Source organism: Ambystoma mexicanum, chromosome 1p, assembly GCF_040938575.1.
Source record: "Ambystoma mexicanum isolate Mex_15411 chromosome 1p, UKY_AmexF1_1, whole genome shotgun sequence".
In the NCBI taxonomy this organism is placed as follows: Eukaryota; Metazoa; Chordata; class Amphibia; order Caudata; family Ambystomatidae; genus Ambystoma; species Ambystoma mexicanum.
Window position 1 is genome coordinate 413,905,671 of NC_090921.1, and position 21,296 is coordinate 413,926,966.

Consider the following 21,296-nt stretch of genomic DNA (forward strand, 5'->3'; position numbering starts at 1 on the left):
CTGTCCAAGACTTTTTCTCCCTCTGAGATCAATTAGACGGTGCTAGAGAAAGAGTTGCTGGCTATAAAACGGACCTTTCAAGAATGGAGACATCTCCTTTTGGGTTCCCAACATCCCATTGAGGTTTGCACCGACCATCAGAATCTCAAGAGTTTACAATACGCTGAGGCTCGCAACAGCCGGCAAGCAAGATGGGCCCATTTTTTCTCTCCCTACAATATCACTTTCACTATCATTCCAGGTAAAACTAATCTTCAAGCAGACGCTCTATCTCGAAGAGATCCCGATTGCAAACCTGGTTTCAGACCGAAAGATTGTTTCCTCATGCTACATTTATATCTATGGTTCAGGACTTCCTCCACTCTGTAGCAGCCCAAACTCATGTCTTAATGGACTCCATTAGACTTCAGGCGGATAAATGGGGACTATGTCTCGAAGATGGATGTTTCTACCGGGGTCATCAGGTGTACATACCCTCACTCCAGCTCCGAACTGAAGTAATGCACATGTGTCACGATTCTATAGTAGCTGGACATCGTCGAATAGCCAGCACACAGGAGCTCATACTGAGACATTCCTAGTGGGAAACCTTAAGAAGGGACGTGACTGATTACCTCTCTTCCTGTGTGGTCTGTCTTCAAGTCAAGGTTCCTCGCAGTAAACCATTGGGAAAGCTGGCTCTAGTCCAAATACCTACCCGTCCTTGGCAATTGATTTCCACAAATTTTATTGTTGACTTACCTGAGTCTAAAGATCATACCACCATTATGGTAACGGTCGATTATTTCACCAAATTGGCTCATTTCCAGGCTCTGCCCTCAGTACCGACACCTCCACAGATGGCAAGACATTTCATAGACTCCATCTTTTCCTGGCATGGTCTTCCTGACAGCATAGTGTCAGATCGGGGTTCCCAATATATTTCCCGATATTGGCAACAAGTCTGCTCGGCTTTAGGCATAAAAAGAGCCTTGAGTTCGGGATACCATCCTCAAACTAATGGGCAGACTGAACGTTTAAATCAAACTCTGGAAACGTATCTGCGCTGTTTTGTATCAGCGGCACAGGACAATTGGAAGGATTTGTTACCTTTGGCAGAGTTTGCCTACAATAACGCTCCTCATGCGTCTATCAAAACTAGTCCCTTTCATTGTACCTATGGGTACGATCCTTCCTGCTATTCATCCTCTCTTCTCAGATCTTCGGCCTTTCCAGATGTGGACGCCCTAATGGGCGACATTCAACAGGGACATCTTTTGGCCAGAACCGCATTACTGGAAGCTCAAGAGCATTCGAAACGTTATGCTGACTTGCATCGTTCACCGTCTCCAGTGATTGTTCCGGGGGATTTGGTCTGGCTCTCAGCAAAGTTTCTGCCCAGACATCTGGTTCCCTCTAAATTGTCTCCAAAATATTTTGGACCTTTCACGGTATTGAGAGAAAAAGGTTCTTTGGCTTTTGAGTTACAGCTTCCACCTTCTTGGTCCAGGATCTACCCAGTTTTTCACGTTTCACAACTCAAGCTTCATGTATCGTATCGTTTTGGTCGATCTACAAAGGCCTACCCACCTCCAGTAGCTACTACGGATGGTCCTGAGTTCGAAGTCTCGGGCATTTGTGATTCCCGTTATCATTGCGGTCAACTGCATTATTTGATCCATTGGAAGGGTTACTCTGTGGCCGACAGTACGTGGGAACCAGCTTCAGCTGTCCACACCCCCTTACTTGTTCGCCGTTTTCACAGGTGTCATCCGGGCAAGCCAGGGGGTGTTACCCTCGGAAGGAGGCATACTGTCACGGCTCGCTGGCACCGCTGTTCCCTGTGGCAACGCTGGAGATTGCGAGCACTCTCCGTTTCCCCTTCTTCCAAGATGGCTCCTCATCCTCTGGGTTACGGTGCAGTGTTTTCACGTTCGCATGGCAGACGTCCTCTGACGTCATCTCGTTCTCCCGTGGATTCCGGATATGGCACAGCAGAGCCGAAGCTCAGTGCGTCGCTACTCTATACAGACGCTACGTGAGTTCGCAACTAGGGTGTTTATTACTCTATACCTTATTCCTATGCTTACCTTTCCTTCCTGCTCTTTCCTACAGCCTTTCCTTTCTGCCCAGTCATCCTGTTCCGCTGCCCACGAGTCTACAGGAAGCTCCGGTAGCCTCCCCTTCCAGACACGTTAGGAATCAATGTAATGGTTGGTGGTGTACCTATCGTACCTTGTTCCTTCGCTCATCTCTTGTTTACTTATCTAGAATCCGGACTTCGCCGAGATTCCGTGACCAGATCCAGTGAGTCTTGTAATCTTGAGGAGCTGCAGCCAGCGGATAACGCGACCAATCCAGCTCCACATCCGTTCCAGCAGGGTTTTTTCCCCCAGGAGGGTTTCCCTGGGATCCCTTGCACAACCCTTTGTTTCCCTCTTAGGGAGGAGGGAGGTGTTAGGGGCCTCAGGGGACTCTCCATTTGCCTCGTTGGTTGCTGCACAAGACAGGTTAGTGTTGAAACATTACAGAGGCCTGCTTGCCTTGTGGATTACCAAAGGTCACCAACAGTTGAGAAGAGCTCCTAAATTCGGAAGTTCTGTCCAGATAGAACTTAAGAGCTCTTCTAACATCCAAGCAGTGCAGAACCCTTTCCGCTTCTGAAGCAGGGTTCAGGAAAAAGACCGGCAGGGAGATTGATTGATTTAGATGGAAATCAGCGACCACCTTCGGCAGGAAAGAAGGGTTTGTCCGTAGGACCACCTTATCCTTGTGAAAAACCAAGAAGGGATGCTCCACCGACAAAGCTTGGAGCTCACTCACACGCCTTGCTGAGGTAACAGCAACTAAAAAGGACACCTTCCACGACAGGTGCTTGAGGTCCACTGTGGCCATTGGTTCGAAAGGTTTATAGCACAACGCCGTAAGGACCACATTTAGATCCCACGACGGGTGCGGACTACGAACCGGGGGATAAAGGCGCGTCAAGCCTGCAAAATGTCTCTTAACTAATGGATTAGACAAAGAGTAAGAGCATTGGTCCGTAGATAGATAGGCAGATACCGCTAAAAGATAAGGTCTACATGACAGAACGTGAATTCCCGACTCTGCTAGGTGGGATACAAAAGACAGTACCATGTCAATCGTAGCCACCCTTGGGTCCAGTTGTTTTTGTAGACACCAATGTTAGAACCTGAGCCATTCGCCTTTGTACTGGGACCTAGTCGAGGGTTTCCTGGCTGCCTGAATAATATGCATGTTATCTGCAGACAGGCTAAGATGTTCTAAAGACCTGAACTCAGGCACCATGCCGCCAAGCTGAGCGATTGTGGGGAGGGATGCCACAGCTGTTGCTCCCCCTGGTGAAGATGATCGGGGCTCACCGGTAACCTGATCGGCAGACACACCGACAGGTGTTGAAGTTCTGAGAACCAAAACCTGACCGGCCACCACGGGGCTATGAGCAGAAGGGAACAGTTCACCGTATTCTTCAGTTTGCAAATCGGCCGATGAACCAGAGGCAGAGGCAGGAAAGCATAAGCCCTCATGTTTTGCCATGGAATCTCGGAAGCATCCCCTAGAGAGGAGGCTCTGAGCCCGTATCTGGAGGCATACAGAGGAAGTTTCTTGTTTGCCGGTCTTGTGAAGAGGTCCACTTCTGGAGTGCCCCAACGCAGGAAAATCCATGCGAGGATCTCCGCCTTCAATTCCCACTCGTAGCTGACCATCGTCCGCCGACTGAGGGCATCTGCCGTGACATTCAGCTGGCCCGGAATGTGTACTGCAACTAGCCAGACACCATGACGAACCGGCCACTCCCAAATCTGGATGGACAGGTCCATGAGAGGGGGAGACTTGGTGCGCCCCTTGCTTTTTGATGTAATACATTGACACCACATAGTCCGTGCGGATACGGATCACTTTGTGATCAGTCTGAATGCCTTAAGCGCTAGGAAGATCGCCAGAAGCTCCAGATGATTTATGTGGAGGAGCTTGTCCTGAGACGACCAAAGATCCGAGACCTGAAGAAGATCCAACGTCGCACCCCACCCTAGAAGGGAGGAGTCCGTCGTGACCGTCACCATAGGGGCTGGATCCTGAAAATCCGCCCCCACCGGCAGGTTGCTGAGAGATGACCACCAATCCAGGTCCACTCTCATGGAAGCCGGAATCATTATCAACTTGGAGTCCGGATCCACAGCCTGACGCCAAGAACTCCGAATAGCCACCTGAGGCCGCCTCATCTTGAGACGAGCAAGAGGAAGCGCCAATACGCAGAAAGCCATGAGGCCCAGAAGCCTCTGGAACCACCAGGCCGACATGCTCTCCGATTGCACAAACATCTGACACGTGGCCAACAGATCCGCCATTCTGTCCCCGGTCAGGTACACTCTGCAGTCGATCTTGTTCCAGCGGAAACCCAGGAACGTCAAGTCCTGAGAGACCGTCATGGAAGATTTCCGCCAGTTCACCGACAGCCCGAGGTGGAACAGGAGCTGGAGGAGAGACTGAAGATTGCAGGTGGCTCTCAACAGGCAAGGGCTGTGTAAAAGCCAGTTGTCCAAATACGGATACACATGGATACCCTGCAGACGAAGATAGGCCACGATCACCAACATCATCTTCGTGAAGACACGCAGTGCCGAGCTGAGGCCAAAAGGAAGCACTCGAAACTGGAGGTGCTCCTCTCCCACAGAGAAACGGAGATATCTCCTGTGTGGATTCCAGATCAGGATATGCATGTACGCATCCTGAAGGTCCACCACGCTGAGCCAATCGCCCATCTGCAAGGAGGACCGTATCTGGTCAGGGGTGATCATCTTGAATTTCTCTTGGGGTATGAAAAGATTGAACTGGTGCGCAGGACAGCCTGGTTGGGTTTGGGCACTGTAAACAGCCAGGAGTAGAAGCTCTCCCCTCGTTCCCCAAGGGGAACGGGTTCTACAGCTCTGAGGTCCAGAAGTTTCTGAACCTTGGCTTTTAGAGAGGACGACCCCGACTGCTGGAAAGGAGGGTTGAAGGGTGGGGTAGGGGGTAAGGGTAAGCGGAAGCCCGCCCAAGCGACTGACAAGACCCACCTGTCCTCAGTGATGGTCTGCCACGCCTCCCAATGAGACGCAATGCGTCCTCCCACAGGGGTCTCGTGCGAGCACGGAGAACCCTCATTTGGCAGGCTTTTCAGTGGTGTTACCACCTGAACCCGAGGAGGAGGCTGAGTAGCGGGAGAAAAACCGAGTCCGTTGCTGCCTCTGGCAGGAATTACCCGAAGGGGTATCCACTCCTCGAGATTTCCGGTCTAGAAACCCCCTGAAACCAGAGGAGGGCAGCTTTGTGACATCGGTCTCTGGGTCCTAAAAGGAGTTTTAACCAGGACGGACAAGGACTTAACTGTCTGGGTGCTGTCCTTCGTTTTGGTCAGCTCCACATCCGTTGTGGAATGGAAAAGCTCCTTACCGTCAAACGCAGGTCCAACACCTTGTCCTGCACCTCCTTTGAGAACTTGGTGGCATGCAACCACACCTGTCGAGAGGTATCAACTCGCAGCATAAGGCCCCGAGCCGAAGTGTCGACGTGATGAGCCGTGGCCTCCAGCAGATCCTGGGCCAAGACCCTGGCATCTGATAATCCCGCCTTAAAGTCTTCCAGATTCGCGACCGGAATGAACTCCTCGAACTCCGACAGACCTTTCCACATCTTCATATTCGCCCCCGCTAACACCAGTTCTGCATTGGCCTGTCGGAGCTGCAAGACAGAGTTAGCGAAAATCTTCCTCCCAAGGGAACCGAGGAGCTTGTCCTCTTTCCCCAGGACCTGAGTAACCATCGTAGAAGGGGATGCTGCAGGCCTGGACTGTAAAGGGGCCACAGCCACCACCGTGGAGGAGGGGGACGGACAAGATGATAGGGCCACCTCTTCCAAAGAATGCAGCCTGTATCGCGCTGTAAGTGATTTCAATCCAGCACTCCAACTAAGTCAATGCCTAGTATGGGATGCCCAATGGAAACCCTTACTTATATATTTTTACGTCAAAAGTTCTTTTAATTCTGGATGATGTACCCTTATATAACGCCCCCCTCTTTGAATCCCCCCGGTCTCACTGAACCAAGAAATAGGTTTGTTTTACAAATTAAAAGATTTATTTATCACACTTTTTTGAATATGAATAATATCGGAATATCACTCTTATGAATATTTATGCAATGATCAGCAACGGGTAATATTAAAATATCAACAATCTCTTTAATCAATTAGGAGTTGGAATAGGAAGAATAATGTAGCAGAGAATACTTTGCATGGGTTCAAGAAATGCAATGATAGGAAAAATGCAACACAGAAATAAGACGTGATATGACTTCAATCAAAGACAAGGTGATCACTCTTTCCCCCTGTCACTATTCACTCCCCCCAATATGCAATATGAAGAGATGAATGAGAGCACACGGATATCAGGAACAACAATCAACAATTGCAGTTTCAAAGCCGATTCCCCCCAGCAAGCTTAGAGAGAACAGTAATGATTTTAAAACAGGTCAATTGCTTTTAAATGTGGTTTGAATAGGATGGGAAAAATGCTAAAAGTGATTTTAATTTGCTAACTTGAATTTAGAACTAGTGAGAGTGGCTTTGGATTGGTTTAGGTCAACACTAGCAATGATTGTAGAATGATTAGCAGATGGAAAACGGAATTCATAAGTTGAAAGCAAGAAATAGCTGTTTTTACATGTGGTGTAATTTAGCCAAATGCAAATTCGCTGCAACTTTTACGCGTGCGAGAAATGCGATTACAGAAAAACTATAAATGGAATGTCGTATTGGGTTTGTTTGAAAGCTGAGGATGTTAGCTTCAGAATGACATTTAAATTTCGTTCCTAGCACATTCGGGTCAAAAGTTACAGAGGCTTTTTCTCAAAAGGAGACAAGATTTCTTATGAAATTGCGCTTTGAATTACAAACAGGTTGGCTTACACTAACAATTATCACAGGATTAGATGGATGAGAAAGGATTCAGGATGACACAAAAGAGATTCTACAATGCAGTCTGGATATGTTGGAATGGGTTGGATGGGATTACTTAATACTAAGAGATGGCTATGGACAGTTCTATACTAAATACTTACAACTATGGCTTTGGAATGGAATGGGCCCGTCAAAGACCTGGTCAAAGGTTTGGACTGGACTTTGCTGCCACCGGACAGGATCAGGGCACCTGTACTCTGCTCTCAGCAAGGCACTCTGGTCTGCACGGCCTCTTGGAGTGGATCTGACGGGTTCTGGGTTACAGCTCTGCTGGACTGGTCTGGATCTTGGGTTCTTGCACGGGTTCTTGGCCAGAAACAAAACAGCTCAGCCAGGCTCTTGAATGCTTTAGTTAGGCCCCGTGGAAGTTTGGGGTTAGAATCAGGTTGCAAAAGATTCTAAAGGCCTGCTGAAAAGGGTTCAGCTTTTTGGATTAGGCCTCTGCTTCAGGGTTCTGGTGTCTGGGTCTTCCTGCAGGGTGCTTCGCCAGTGGATCAGTTGATGAGTGAATGTATGTGTCTCTGGGTCCTCAACAGTCCGTATTTATCCATTTTCCAAAGTGGGTGGGGAGGCTGATTGTCTATGCCCAACCCTCTAAGGATCTGATTGGTCAGAGAAATCCCTGTCCCCTGATTTGAGAAAGGAACAGTGTGTCATGATGTGTCAGAGTGATGCTGCCATTTACAATCTAGGGAACAACCGAAGAACCTCCCCTTTGCTTTTACCCATAAAATCTATTTTTCCCAAAAATCATATTTTCAATATGCACAAATTGTTAATAATACATAATTACATGACAGATTGACGAAGGTAAGTTTCTGTCCAAATCTTATCTTCCTACGAGTTTTTGTTCATAAATGACAATTTTTCGCGCTTTTGCTTGGTTACACATTTTCAGATCTGTACAATTTTTTATACAAATATGCACATACCCTCTGGGCATATTCCTGTAAATTTTCTTGTTCCTAGCATAATCACAATAGCTACAATATAAAACATTTCGTGGTTCAGTCTCTGAATGTCGCACAGATTCCAGATTAGTTTTAAACTGTGAGGGAATTTTTCATTTTAATAATCTCTAAGTTTCATATTTTTGACAGTTTGGCACAATATTTTATAAGACTTTTCCCAAAACATAGTTACTTTAGTTTCCAATCCACATTTCCAGTCTGGCCCGCCACCAAGCTTGGCTGAGTCAGAGAGTCACATGGTCTTCTTCCTGCCAGGGCAGCTGATGTCAGTCACACCCGAATTAACATTTTCATTCAGCTCAAAGGAGACCTTTGTCTATACTCAGAGCAACATGCCAGAGTGCCCCTCCCAGTTCCTTTCCCACCAGCCTGCAAGTTTCTTAGCAGAGAGCAGGGGAAAGATTCCTTTGTTGGGTAAAAGGGTGTGGAATGTCTTTGAAGCTCAGTGTGGGAAACTTAAACTTTTAAACACAATGTCTGAAACTGTCTTGTCTTAAAATATAACTTACATTTTTAACAAATACATCAACCAATTTCTTAATTCCAGCCTTTTTAAAATATAGTCTTGAATTGTCTCCACCACTTAGGCTTCTGATAGCAAGTCTTTCTTTGGCATACTTTGAGTTCAATGTCCAACTTTACACATGACAGGTTTTAGAAATCGCCAGCTTCTGACAGAGGTGAGTAACGGTATTGCACCCATTTTTGACATAGTTCTCCAAGCAAGCAATCTTCAATATGGATTTTCTTCTGATAAGTGTACTTCTGAGGACATTGTATTTATGTGGATTCTTGAAGTAGAATGATATTTAATACCAAACAAGGAGGTTGGGTCTTTTGGGTGGTTTTTTAGCCATGATTTTTGCAAATTTGACAACCAGGAAAAATGGATTTTCACACAGCTCTGTGTTTCTTTTGCAATCAGCCTTACTTTGTGGGCAGCCAAATGATGGGTTTTGGCAGTGGTCTCCTGTGATAACACTGAGATAGGCAAAAGTGGATGGCGGCCTATTTTTTGGATTTTTACTGTGCACTTTTGGGTGATTTTTAGCAACCAGCATGCTTTCCGACGGCCATTCTGATGTTCCTGATGCAAGCAATGCACAGGAATGTTGCAGGGCCTGGACTAGTGGGTTGAAACATCCCACAAGCCCCCCCTCTTGCGATTTGGCAATGATCTTCTGTCATGAACCATCGGATGCGTCCTTTCTGGACTTCATGGTCCCTGACCCATAGGGGCCTGCACTCGGCAGTACTCCCAACATGGCCGCCGAACGCGGAACGCTGTTTACCAGTCTCTGCATCGTACGCACTACGTTCTACAAAGCTGACACGCCCCCGCGGCCCTGCGTGCCTCAACGCTACCGCTTGCAGTAGCCAGACCTGTGCTGCCGTAGTTCGTACAGTGAATTCCCTTGACTCCTGGTTCCCGGTCCCCTAAATTCCTCCTCCTTCATCCTTTCCTTTCTTGTCCTCAGTTTGCTTCCCGGATCTCCTTTGCACTCATCTTCTGAGTGCACTCCTCGCCGGTTCCTGGAACTTTCCCGGACATCTGAATGTTTCCTGGAGACGGGACGCAGAACGCATGCTGGAACCTGAGGACCTACGCACTGGGTTGTGCAAGACCCGAACTGTGCGAAAGAAGACTCCATCAAAGAACTCCAATAAACAACACAGACAGATGAGAAGGGGGAATCCTGTGACATCTTCCATCAATGGAAATTCGCAAGACTGGGATGTCAGCCTCATCTCTTCTGATTCCACCAATGGCAAAGTTCATCATCTTTTCCTCCCTCAGAGGCGGATCGATCGGTTCTCCTCGCCAGTCCTGATGTGAATATTGAGCGATACTCCGGGCCCTTCGGATCTTTCCTCCCGGTCCCCGGGTAGTCCTCCTTGGCAGGTCTCCATGGTTTCCAATCAACTATAGGTTATCTAGGATGACAAAGCAAAAACATATTTGTAGACATTTCCCCACCACTGTTAATGTAGTGGGGCAGACACATACATTTGATAAATCAGGACACATTTGTATTATTGTATTTTATAGGCTATATGTGGAATATTTTACAGTTGGAATTTTATGGAACCGGAGTGGCCCTCTTTGGGGTTCCAGAAGACTCATCCAGTTGCTGTAGAGTGTGCCTAGGATGGCAGCACTTTAGTTGATTAATATGGACCCACTTATCTTCCCCTTCTGCCAAACTGCCTCTGGGGATGCGGATTTTGTAGGATTTTGAGATTTTGTCTACAATTTCAAAAGGACCCCTCCAGGTAGGCAAAAATGTGTGCTGTTTGGCCTGGTTCCTTTGGAAATTGCATAAGTAGACACGGTCTCCTACATTGTATTCTTTTCTGGTAGTTTTTAAGTCATAGTGGGTCTTCATGCTGTTGGCTGATCTTTCTAGATTTCGCTGAGCATAGGCAAAAGCATGGTGAAGGTGTTTTCTTAGATTTTCAACATACTCATGAGTTGTGGAGGCTCTTGGGTTCTGTAGAGCAGATGCTGGGGAAGCACCATCCTGCGTCCAGTCATCAGCTCAAACAGTGACATTTTAGTTGCAGATGAAGGGGTAGATCTTATGGCCATTAGGACAAGAGGTAATCGAATATCCCAACTTGGCCCAGAATCTGTCACAAACTTTTTTAATATGCTCGTAATTATTTTATTATATCTCTCTACTGCACCACTAGAGGTTGGCTCCCACATCTTTGTCATTACTTCGCTGGTGAAATGGCTACCTCTGTCTGACTCGATCCTTTGGGGTAGACCAAAATGTGAAAAGATGTGGTTGATCATCAGGGCAGCTGCTGTTTCTGCCTTGCAGTTTGGGGGTGGAGACATTACACCCATTTAGTAAACAAGCATGTTACGGTCAACATGTACTTGTTCCCCCTAGAGGAGCGAATCACGGGCCCAATGAAATCGACTTGCAAATCTGACCATGGCAGTGTCATCCCCCTCTTTTGGAGAGGCGCACGGTGTGTGAGGGATGTTGGCTGAAATTGTGCACACACAAGATACCCTTTCAAGTATTGGTTGAGGTCCTGCCCCATGTGTGGCCAGTATGCAACCTCTCTTAAGATTTCAAGTGTTATATGAAACCCCCTATGACCGGCTGTGGCCGCATCATGGGTGTGACTTAACATCAGGCTTCGGAATGAGGTAGGAACCTCCCACTGATCATGGCCAGCTAGGGATTTTCTCACCATCAAACCGTCTTGGATTCGGAACATTGCTGGACATTTCATCAACACTCTGAGGTCCTCTTTCCCAATGTAATCGGTATCCGTCAGGGGAAAGTTCTCAGGGTCCTCAATGTGTTGATAAAACTTACCAATTATTGGATCCCCCTTCTGAGCCGTAATCAAATCAGCATCTGGGGTCTCCCTACTCCATTGTGCAGTTGAGAGTTCATTGTGAGCATTTATCTGGCACCTAGTGATAGTAGTGACCTGGATTTCCCCCAACAGGGACTCAATCTCAATTAGATCCCCTTGGAAAGCCCCAGTTTTGGCCAGCTGATCAGCTAGGTAATTTCCAGTTTTGTCTGGTCCCTCTACTTTAGAATGACCCTTGATCTTTTTCCAGTGGATGGTCATCCCATTCGATGTGACCAGATCATCAATATTTTGGATTAATTTCCCATGTTTCAAGGGTTTGTTATTAGCACATAGCATGCCTCTGGTTTTCCAATTAACCAGGTGCTCCACGAACCCGGTCCGTACATAATCTGAATCTGTGATTATGACCAGTTCGTGGAGTTGATGTTGGACAGCAGTGAGGATGGCTTGATGCACAGCCATCAACTCTGCCACTTGACTACTTCGGGGACCAATCTTGTACCCAGCAGAGGGTTCTGGGGACTAATTCACCCATGCATTCCCTACGCCAGCCACAAGTTCTTTTTCCTTGTTGTTGTCAACATGGTACGAGCATCCATCCACATAGACAGTGGGCATTCCCTCACACTTATCTTCTTCAAAGACTGTGTGCGGGGAATTAAGGTATGCCTCCATGTTGTCCTTGATTTTTAGACTTTAGTCCTCGAGACAGTTTTCTCTTGCACAATCATGCAAGTCAGCCAGACCTTGGGCGAGGGGACTCTTCTTGTTTTGGCCATATCTGACCTCCACAGGAAAGCCTTGAATTGACAGAATCCAGGAAGTAATTCGGGAATTACTCACATTTCCGGCCCAGATTCTGTCACTTTGGAGATATTGCAGAGGCTGGTGTGGAGTCTCCACTATGATGTGTTCCCCCTGGATAAACGGGCGGTAATTCTTCAATGCCCACACCGTTGCCAGGAGTGCCTTCTCACAATCGTTGAATTTTTCCTCCACAGAGGATAAAGTTTTCCTCGCATAGGAGATTACTTTATTGACCTTGTCATGCTTTTGGTATAATACTGCCGTCAAGCATGTATTAGAGAACCTCTTTGTTTCTGACAGGGTAAGCTAGGCAAGGCACTTGTAAGAGGCTTCTTTTGAGTCGTCCTACTGCCTCGGCTTGTTCTGGACCCCATTCCCACTTGACCCCCCGCTTCAAAAGATGAATCCGGGGTCTTGTGATCTCTGCGTAGCCCTTAATGAACTTTCTACTGTAATTAGTCAGTCCAAGGAGGCTCCTTAGTTCCCGCAGAGTTGTGGGGTCTTTCCATTTCTGGAGTGCTTCTACTTTCTTTTCCTGGGGACAGAGACCCTGAGGAGTAATCTCATGCCCCAAGAAATTTACACGAGTTCTACACCACTGTGCTTTTTGAAAGGAAAGTTTTTCTCCGGCAGCCATCAACTGTGTCAGAACATAACGGATCTCCGCTCTGTGTTCCTCCACAGTAGAGCTTTTGATGAGCACATCATCTACATAGGCCAGGTTACCCCTCTCACCCAGGTCGGGCATGGCCTTGTGTAGAAAAATGTTGAACTCATTGCCGGAGTTGAGGTATCCGTAGGGAGTCCGGGTCCATGTGTACTGCTGCCCCCCAAAGATGAAGGCCAGCTGCTATTGTTCCTCCCTACTGACAGGTACAGTCCAGTATCCATTGGTCAGGTCTATTGCAGTGAATACCTGTGACCCCTGGATCTGGGCCAGCCCTTGGTCAATGTAGGGAAGAGGCCATCAGGAAGTATGGACCCGTTTGTTGAGCTCCCTAAGGTCGGCACAGAGTCTCCACTGGCCGTTTGGCTTCAATATCCCCAGCACCGGATTATTGAAGGTGCTGTGGACTGGACGGATTATCCCACGGGACTCAAGGTTCTTAATTATTTCAGTAAGGGACTCCATTGATGCGAGAGGCAAGCAATATTGCTTCACAAACACTGGAGTCATGCCAGGGTCCGTGGGAATTGTTGTTGTGTGGATGTCGGTGCGACCACAGTCATATGAGTCCACCGCAAAGAGATCTTGAATATCCAAGAAAACTTATTTCAACTTTTGCTTCTGCTCCAGAGTCTCACAGACATCAGCTAGGTTGAGTCTCTCTTCAACCATCTGCCTGAAGCCTGGAAAGACTTCTGGTTTTGCTATCTCAGCGGCCTCCTCCAGCTGGGGGGAGAAGTTCCTGGTCAGAGTGCTGATTTGGACTGGTGGCTTCAGGTGGGGAAGGCAGTTCTCATGGACCTGGAAAATCACCTCATCCCTCGTGAAGTCACAGGTTGCATCTTCCTTGCCATAAGGGCAGGAAGTACACCAGGAAGTTCCCCCCATGCCGGGTAAAGATCCTGTCTGGTGTTGTGTTGTCATCACTGTCACTGTCAAAACAGTCCTTGGGGATTGGTCCTAACAGTTCATTTCCTAAATCAATGGAAAAATGTTGTCATCAACCGCCAGTCCAATAATGATGCCTGCGGCTAGAGTGATGCTCTTTATGTCGCTGTTATCCACCTCTACTGGAATGGTGTCATGTTCTATGTTGACTAGTGGTGTTGGGTTTACCCCCAACCCTTGCTGTTGGAGAGAAGCATTTAGATGAATATAGGCATCAGGGTTTTTCAATTTCTGTCCTCTTTTAACTTTCACTTCTAGGGAGAATTGTCAGGTCCTTTCTGGGATGGTGACTTCCTCTCCAATCTGAATTTCAACTGCATAAGGCAGCAGTTGTGCTGACCTAAATGCTTTCTCTGGATCATCAAAGCCCATGGGATTATCCGCTAATCAGGACCAAGCTTTGAAGTTTATTAGGTCCAAACTTATGGCAAAGCGATTGAGAATGTCACCGCCTAAGTAAAAGGCGGCAGTGACGTCTCGCACGACCCAACAATTATGGACTATGCTCTTGGTGCCTATGGACATTTTGAGCATACACCTGCTTGGCAGGATATGTTGGAATTGGGTGTTTCCAGATCCATTTCCCATTTGTCTATGAGTCTAAATGTGGGAATGGCTGGATCTTTTGGGAGTTGGTGGAACATGGCTTTGCTGATGAAGCTCTTACCGTTGTTCACACACACTCGGGCGAGAACAGAATCCTTCCCTTCATTTAACTGAACAGGGATGAACAACTGCTTTCCAATTTGCTGAATATCAGCCAGGCTCTGAGCTGATTTCACATCTTTCTGGACTCTGATTGTGGATTGGTAAAGAATTTCAGAGTGTTTCCTTCCAGTGTGGAATGCCACCTTAAACTGGAAGGAAGGTTGATTTTCGAAAATAGAAAGGACCCCCCATCACCAGTTTGTTGTCCTACTGCTATTACTGTCATGTCTGGAATTTGGTTGTTCTGGAAGTGAAATTCTACTTGGTCAGATTTTTGTTCAACCATGTGGCATGTGCCGTTTAAACTAACATGGTTGGCACTCTGTTTTAACTTTATCAGTCGGCTAGTCTGGGCCAGAGGACCTTGTTTGCACAGTCTATTAGGGGTGACAGCCTTCGCAGGAGGTCATTCCCTAGTAAACAAGGGGTGACCTCTGGAGTCACAACTATGACCGGGTGCTTCACCTTGTGTCGCCCAATTTTAATGTCCAAATCCGCAGTCCCCTCGATGGGAATTTCCTTCCCGTCAAATTTCTGAAGTTGTCCAGGAAGAGAGGTGAGAGGAATTTGATAATTCTCCCCCCTTCCTGAATTCAGTTAATCAAAGGCCTTTTTGGACAGAAGCGTAGCTTGGGATCCCGTGTCCACCAGTGCCAAAATTGTACCCTGCCCCTGTACTTGTACCGGGGCATAATATCTTCTCTCCTTCTCCGCAAGGGGGCACAGATAATGTACATTTTTGGACAACTGGTGGGTTAATTTTCTAGTTTTGGACATTGAGAGAGAAGAGATTTGGGCAGAATTCTGTGGGGAGTCTTAGGAATCTGAAAGAAAAAGGTGGCAACTGGAAATGGGAGAAGTTCTGAGTTCCCTGGTTCCAGTTCTGGGCTGCCCCCCCTTTTTGGAGGCAGTCACCAGGATGGGTTTGAACCAGGGGATTTTCATGTTGTTGGTTCTGGGATGGGATGATGGGCGGGGCTAGCTCAGATCCCACATCTACCCAGTCTGGTTTTGAATCCTTTGGGACCCATTTTTCTTTGGGAGGAGTTCCCCCATCTTTGAAGGAGAAGATCCTTTTCCCAGGATCCTCTGAGGATCCCTCTCCTTCAAATTGGAAGATCTGTACCTCCTCCACAAAAGGGGTCTGTTTGGGTCCTTTGTTTCTCCTACCCCTTCTCTGCTCCTTGGGTGGCAGACTTTCAGGGGCAGGAGATTTTGGTTCCGGTTCCTGGGTTTCCAGGGGATTTTTACAAGTGGGGAAGGAAGCTTCTTCCAAGGTTTTACACCCCCCTTTCCCTTGTGACTCCTCCCTGGGAACCGGTGGGTTGTCAGGGTGCTGCCCCCGTCATTGTTCTGGAGCACCAGGTCCAGAGTTTGAGGCATTCTGTGCCGGCATGCTCATCTGAGGGTTTGCTGAGCCCTCAGCATGCGACCCAGATCCTGTGCCATGTTTTGGACCTGGCGTTCTAGCTGTGACACCCGCTCAGGCTGCTACAGGGTTCTCATTTCTCCCCTGGGCTGATCCCGGGAAGGGTAGCTATCCCTTCTCTGGTAATACCCTGGGTTGGGAAGATTTGGGTCCCCCTCCACCATTGGCCTCCCCTCTCCCGGATTAGGTTGTCTGGGCTCAGGAAAGTGGGGAAAGAAGGATGGATTGTTCTGGGGTTGGAAGTTCTGTGGGTACCTGGGGAAAAAGTTCTGCCCAGAATTTGGGGAATTTCTGCCCTCCTGTGGGAAGTGAGGAGGGAAGTTCCCTGGGTTAGGTGCTGCTTGGTTGGATCCCCCCCTTGGGCTGGAGGAGTCCACACATAACCCAGGATGGGTCTGTTCCCCTTGTAGCAGAGACATACATAGTCAGGGGAGTGAGGGATCCCATTTGTGGGACCTCCTTGGCTCCCTGTCTGTGACTGGCCCAAGGGCCTTCTGGGCTTGGGATTATTCTGCTGTGCAGGTAGGTTTTTAAGCCCCCCATCTCCAAATCCAAAATGGGGGCAACCTTTACCTCTGCCACCTTAGCAGCCACAAGGGTGTTGGTTGGTTTGGGGCTTTTTTGAGTATTCTTGTTTTCTATGGGCTTTTTCACCTCATAGATCCGGGTGGCCTGTTCAATGACCCAGTTAGTGATCTTTTCCCATGAAAATCTCTCACTAGCTGGGTCATGATGTATTTTGGTAGAGCATAGAAAAAAGTATTGACAAATTCTTTGCTGTCCGTGCGCACCCTTCTGGTAGTCTGCCCAAATGCACGCTTTAACTCCTGCACAAATTCTTGTGGGGCCTGATCCTCCCCACATTGCAAGTTGTAGGCTGCCTTGCGAGCCTCTTGGGGATTTCTGTGAACAGAAAAATGCTTCAAGATGGCCGCCCTATATGTGGACCATCTTGAATGATTTTGGTCCTCCAGCCCCGCAAAGAAACTGGAGTATTCTGGTGAAAAGGTCCATTTCACATACTGAATGCAGCTACTGCTGTCTTTCAGATGGAAAGTTTCCATCATCTGCTCAAAGAGCTCTAAGTGGTCCCAAACAGAATACTTAGCGTTCTTATGATAAGGCGTGATGACACTCCTTATTGCCTTGATTTGTTTTAAGGGGTCCTTAAGCAAGGCCCTTTTTGCTTTATTGGTCTTCTTGGTTCGGGTAACCCTGGTCCAATCCTCCTCTGACTCAGAGGCACTGCTCCCAGAGGTGCCAGTCTGGTCTTCCAAGTTCTCCCAGATTCTGCGAGCCTGGGAATGGCTGGCAGAATGTGGGGACCTAGTCTCCTGTGTCCTGGGGCACTCAGAGGAGTCTTCTGATTCCTCCTTGCTCCCACGATTTGATGGGTACTCCCCCACTGTCCTAACTGGGCAGAGGTTATTAGGATGCCCTTAGTGGGCCTACTCTCCTGGAGTTCCCCACTAAATTTCACTGTACTTGGGTACCCATACCCAGATGCCCGCCCATCCATACCTGGGAGGTGCTGGTCTATGAGTCCCATACTTCTGACTGGATAGTAATCTGCCATCCTCGTGGCCCTGGGCTCATGTGCGCCAGTGGACATGGGGGTGGCAGAGTCCAGGGACTGGGAGAGATGAAGGCCTCTGGTACTAGGGTTCCTGGGGTTATGCTCAGGTGTTTCCCTTTCCCAGCGAACCTCATCTCTATCAGCCCCTGCTCCCTGTTGCCATGCAAGAACCTGAGCTTTCTGTTCCTCAATCAAGGCCTTACTAGTCTCTATCAGTCACTCTTGCCTGGCTACCTGCCTGTGGAGCCTATCATTTTTCTCACAGAGAGCCTCATTTTCTCTCTGTGCTTCCTGGTTTGTCTTTGAGTACTGGGCCAGTCATTGCTGCAAGAGGGTTACTTCCTGAGTCCTGTCCATACTGGCCTGCTCCTTCCTTGCCAGAGCATCTTCCACCCTCCTGGTGTGCTCTAACAATATATCATGCTCTTTTTGGAGGTCACCCAGTACCTGGAGGGCCAGGTGATTTTCTTCCAGTTTTCCTTTTAAGTGACAGACTTCGTGGCCTAAGGTGTCCCTTTCCTGAGCAAGAGCCTGTCTCTGTGCCGCTAGGTCGTCCCTCTGTCTTTTAAGCGCACTAGTTTTCTGGCGCTCTTCATCAAACTCTGCCTGGGTGTCCAGGTCTTTCAGAATTAATTTGTTGCTCTCTGCCTTCTCTCTATCTAGGTGGTTTTGCAGGGTGACTACCTGCTCTGCGCATGCCCTGTTGAAGTCCGGTTGTTGCTCCAGCTTTTTCTGGCTCTGCAGTAGGGAGTCCAAACTTTCTTGGTACTCCTTCTGCAAGGCCAGAATTCTGGTTTCCTGGTCTGCCTTTTCCTGTTGCAGGATACCCATATCCTCTTTTATTTTAACTATGTACTGCCTGCTTTCATTTTCTGACTCCTGGCTCCTCTGCAGCCTCTGCTCAGAAGAGTCCAGCTCAGATTGGGCCTTTTCTAATGCGATCAGTTGCTTAGTTGCTAGATCGTGGCCTTCAGCATATTTATCCTGTATGGCTATATATAGTTCACTCAGGGCCACATGTAAGGGACCCTGATCTCTCCAGATATCTAACCCTGTTGCAGTGATTTGTTGTGTGATTGCCTGCAACCACACATTCTGACCCTGCTCAGTCCACTCACCTCTCACAAATAACTTATGTAAAAGGTGTTCTCTAGCTTTCTTGATGTCTACCAATGTCACCATTTTGGAAATATTAATTTCCTTCCTGATTTACAGAAGTTTATTATTTTGTTTTTGCAAAACAGACAGTTTCCTTAGAGCGTTCCCTTTTGAGGGGTGCTTTTACAGTGTAACACAGCGTGGTAGCCCAACAGGATTTATGTATCCTGTCAGTTAGCACCCTGTATTAAGATGCACAAGTGGTAGATCTAATCCAGAAATCCCAGACGAGCCCCCAATCTGTAAGTGATTTCAATCCAGCTCTCCAACTAAGGCAATGCCTAGTATGGGATGCCCAATGGAAACCCTTATTTTTATATTTTTACGTCAAAAGTTCTTTTAATTCTGGATGATGTGCCCTTATATAATGCCCCTCTCTTTTGAATCCCCCCGGTCTCACTGAACCAAAAAATAGGTTTGTTTTGCAAATTAAAAGATTTATTTGAAGAATTGACAATATATCTATCACACTTTTATGAATATGAATAATATCGGAATATCACACTTATGAATATTTATGCAATGATCAGCAATGGGTACTATTATAATATCAACAATCTCTTTAATCAATTAGGAATAGGAAGAATAATGTAGCAGAGAATACTTTGTATGGGTTCAAGCAATGCAATGATAGGAAAAATGCGACACAGAAATAAGACTTGATATGACTTCAATCAAAGACATGCCAATGGCCAAACTAGCCTTCACAGGAAGGACCTCGGGACTGCCGGTAAAAGAGGACCTTTCACTCCTTGCCCCCTCAACAGTTCTGGCATCACCACAAGAGCGGGAAGGGTGAGAAACAGCCTTCACCAATAATGCCTTGTCGGGCCTTTCTGAAATGTTGGTTTCCTTAGCCTCTGTACGAGGGACCTCGGACCCAGGTCCGGTTACAGCCTTACTAGCGCGGGCCTCGAACATCCGTTCCGTAACACCAAGCCCAACCAAGACCTCGGGGCACTCCCCAGTACTTTTGAGGGAAGCCGATAAAGAGGCCTCAGAGCGAGCTCCGGTACCCCACCACTCAGTAGAACTGGATATACAAGCAGCCCCCATAGGAGGGGCCTTGGAGTGTACTCCGGTATCCACAGGCCCCTTACGGAGACCCTCGGAGAAAACTCTGGTACATTTATTAGTCCGAGAAGGCACCTCGAGGCAATCCCTGGTGATAAAGGGGTGGACGCTCCTCCCAGCCCGGGAAGAGCCCAGAAAGGTGTCTCCCGGCCGGGGTGCTCTGAAAACTAAAGAACTTACTGGGTGTTTCTTCTTTTCATCGATAAAAGATTGAAAATGCATAAGAGTACGTCGAAACACCTCCTCCCACCGCTCCAATCGACGCTGAAGTGCCCGGACCGAAAGGGAATCGCAATATAAACAGGATTCCCAACGGTGGTCCGGACCCAAACACTCTAACCAAAGAAGATTGGGATCCGCCCTCGATGAACAATCTGGAAAGTCTAGTTTGAACGACATAGACAGACTAGTACATGATCGCTAGCGAGAGCCAGAGAGGAGGAAAAGGAATAAAGAAATCTTCTGCGGATGCAAGTGCGTTCAGTCCTGAACGAGCAGAGAAAAGGACTGATGGGCGATGCGTGGGGCAGAGCTGAGATGGACGGGGCTACAGCCGCGTGCCAGGCCCCGCGTAGAAAGAGAGGAAGGACTAAAATGTTTGCAACATTTTTGGATGCTTTTACAAAGTGCTCCGGTCCCGTCCCACAGGACAGAGGAATGTCCCATAAGTATGGAGGAAAGGGGAAGGGACGTAGGAGTAGCATGCATACTCCACTGACACCCCGAGCTAGAGCTAGATGTGATGCCCAGCCAACAGGAGAAATTTTAGGGTCTGAAATGCAAAATTATTTGAATTGCATGACATCTTGTCTTACTGTAATTTCAGGATAGCTGCAGGGATGACAAAAAGGGTGCGGGGCAGCGCAGAACACAGAAGGAGCTACTACAAGTGACCCAATTCCAGGACTACGTCTACCACCAATCTTTCCTGGAGACATGGTCCCGGTGAGAAACCACACGAGAAAAAAGTGGGACGAGCAGAGGTTCAACGGTCCATTCAGAGTGGAGAACGTTACTCCCTCTGCAATCAAGCTAGAAGGAAGAAGAGCTTGGCTCTTTCTGGGTGATATCAAACCATACATTGGAGAAGGCCCCCTGCCCGCACCCCAATGCGTAGAAACTACAGACGACGGGGAAGAACCACAGCAGGTGCAGACGAGATCCATGACGAGGAAGAAGGACGCATGACCAGCAAAACAAGGATGAGAAACTGATGCAAATTGTGGCTTAAAATTGGACGTTTCCTCTGAGCAAAAAAGTGGATAAGAACATAAAAATACAGACACTCTGTGCATCCTAGTTGCAGGGTGAAGAAGAGAATTGCACGTATAAGCCACAACATATTCTGTTGACTTTGAACTTTGGACTGAGGCATGTTGAAGCCTTGATAAGAAAAGAATATGCCAAATTTTGATCGAGGACACACAATTTGGAAGAAAATACAATATCTGGACTCGTTCCAAACAGAAGCATTATTTGGACTCAGTTATGGTGTCCCACAGTAGAGACATTACTAAAGATGTCCTGAATTACTTTGACCTAGTCTTGAGGTCATACCCGTCACTAGTGGGAAGGCTCACTAGCATCACTGAATTTCTTCAAAGCCCTGAAATCGAA